This window comes from Capra hircus, chromosome 15 (assembly GCF_001704415.2).
Source record: "Capra hircus breed San Clemente chromosome 15, ASM170441v1, whole genome shotgun sequence".
Taxonomy (NCBI): Eukaryota; Metazoa; Chordata; class Mammalia; order Artiodactyla; family Bovidae; genus Capra; species Capra hircus.
In genome coordinates this window covers 75698389-75701378 of record NC_030822.1, presented here as the reverse complement: position 1 = coordinate 75701378, position 2990 = coordinate 75698389, and positions in this window count along the sequence as shown.

Below are 2990 nucleotides of genomic sequence, written 5' to 3'. Positions count from 1 at the left end.
GACTGCAGCCCACCGGGCTCCTCTCTGCATGGGATTTCCCAGACGAGAATACTGGAGTGGTTGCCATTTCCCGACCCAGGGACTGAACCTGTCTGGGTCTGCTGCACTGCATGAAGATTCTTTATCCCTGAGCCACTGGGAAAGTTACATACATAAGTAGTTAATATACTTTTGAGCTAACTATTAATTATATATTTTAATATTTTATATAACTATAGTGACATTTGTTCTGAGCCAAAAATGATAGCTCAGTTGGTAAAGAATCTGCCTGCAATGCAGGAGACCCCAGTTCGATTCCTGGGTTGGGAAGATTTGCTGTAGAAGGGTAGGCTACCCACTCCAGTATTCTGGCCTATGCAGTCCATGGGGTCGCAAAGAATCAGACACCAGTGAGCAACTTTCACTTTCATATGGTACAACAAAAATTTTAAAACATTTTAGCCTTTTAATTTTGAGATAATTTTAGACTGACAAAAGAGTGGCCATGACAGTACAGAGAGTTTCTAAATACCCATTACTCAGCTTTCGCTAATGTTAACATCTCATGTAACCATAGTGGCATTATCAAAACTTAGGAAAAAACATTTGTACAGTACTATTAAACAGTTAGAACTGGACATAGAACAACAGACTGGCTTCAAATAGGAAAAGAAGTACCTCAAGGCTGTATATTGTCACCCTGCTTATTTAACTTACATGCAGAGTACATCATGAGAAACGCTGGGCTGGAAGAAACACAAGCTGGAATCAAGATAGCTGGGAGAAATATCAATAACCTCAGATATGCGGATGACAGCACCCTTATGGCAGAAAGTGAAGAGGAACTAAAAAGCCTCTTGATGAAAGTGAAAGAGAAGAGTGAAAAAGTTGACTTAAAGCTCAACATTCAGAAAACGAAGATCATGGCATTCGGTCCCATCACTTCATGGGAAATAGATGGGGAAACAGTGGAAAAAGTGTCAGACTTTATTTTTCTGGGCTCCAAAATCACTGCAGATGGTGATTACAGCATGAAATTAAAAGACGCTTACTCCTTGGAAAAAAAGTTATGACCAACCTAGATAGCATATTCAAAAGCAGAGACATTACTTTGCTGACTAAGGTCCATCCAGTCAAGGCTATCGTTTTTCCAGTAGTCATGTATGGATGTGAGATTTGGACTGTGAAGAAGGCAGAGCACTGAAGAATTGATGCTTTTGAACTGTGGTGTTAGAGAACACTCTTGAGAGTCCCTTGGACTGCAAGGAGATCCAACCAATCCATTCTGAAGAAGATCAGCCCTGGAATTTCTTTGGAAGGAGTGATGCTAAAGCTGAAACTCCAGTCCTTTGGCCACCTCATGCGAAGAGTTGACTCATTGGAAAAGACTCTGATGCTGGGAGGGATTGGGGGCAGGAGGAGAAGGGGACGACAGAGGATGAGATGGCTGGATGGCATCACAGACTCGATGGACGTGAGTCTGAGTGAACTCCGGGAGTTGGTGATGGACAGGGAGGCCTGGGGTGCTGCGATTCATGGGGTCACAAAGAGTCGGACATGACTGAGCGACTGAACTGAACTGAACTGAACTAACTAGACTACAGATTTCATTAGGATTTCACCATTTCCCCACCCCGAGTAATGTCCTTGTTCTCTTTCTGAGTCCAACACAAGACTTCATGCTACATTCGTTCTGTCCTTTAGTCTCTTCTAACCTGGGACAGTTCCTCAGCCTTTCCTTTCCTTTCACAATCTTGGCACTTTTGGAAAGTACTGATCAAGCGTTTTGCAGAATGTCCTTAATTTGTCTGAGTTTGTGTGATGTTTTTCTTCAGATTATTGAGTTTATAGTTTTGGGGAGAGTGCCACAGAAATGACATACCCTTCTCAGTGCATTAGATAAGGCAGTACAACATGATACTGCCATGTTTTCTTACTAGTCATATTTAGTTATTCACTGAAAGATTTCTTTTAATTGAAAAAGAAAAAATATATGAAATTGAGAAAATCTGATACATGTAAAAATTTATCTATCTATATATTTATACACACACACACCATATAGTTTTCTCTAGAAGCATCGGCATTTGTAGGAACACAGACATTGCAATTGTGACTTAAACTAACAAGGTTTTGTTCTTAGAAATAAAAAGTTACCTACATATTTCTTTTTTCAAAAACTATTTTTAATTGAAGGGTAATTGCTTTATAGAATTTTGTTGTTTTCTCTCAAACCTCAACATAAATCAGCCATAGGTATACATATATCCCCTCCCTTTTGAACCTCCCTCCCATCTCCCTCCCCATCCCACCCCTCTAGGTTGATACAGAGCGCCTGTTTGAGTTTCCTGAGCCATACAGCAAATTCCCATTTGCTATCTATTTCACATGTGGTAGTGTAAGCTTCCATGTCACTCTTTTCATACATCTCACCCTCTCCTCCCCTCTCCCCGTGTCCATAAGTCTATTCTCTATGTCTCTTTCTCCATTGCTGCCCTGAATATAAATTCTTCAGGGCCATTTTTCTAGATTCTGAATATATGCATTCAGTGCAGTTCAGTTCAGTTGCTCAGTCGTGTCCGACTCTTTGCGACCCTATGAATCGCAGCACCCCAGGCCTCCCTGTCCATCACCAACTCCCAGAGTTCACTCAGACTTGCGTCCATTGAGTCAGTGATGCCATCCAGCCATCTCATCCTCTGTCGTCCCCTTCTCCTCCTGCCCCCAATCCCTCCCAGCATCAGAGTCTTTTCCAATGAGTCAACACTTCGCATGAAGTGGCCAAAGTACTGGAGTTTCAGCTTTAGCATCATTCCTTCCAAAAAAATCCCAGGGTTGATCTTCAGAATGGATTGGTTGGATCTCCTTGCAGTCCAAGGGACTCTCAAGAGTCTTCTCTAACACAACAGTTCAAAAGCATCATTTCTTCGGTGCTCAGCCTTCTTCACAGTCCAACTCTCACATCCACACATGACTACTGGAAAAACCATAGCCTTGACTAGGTGGACCTT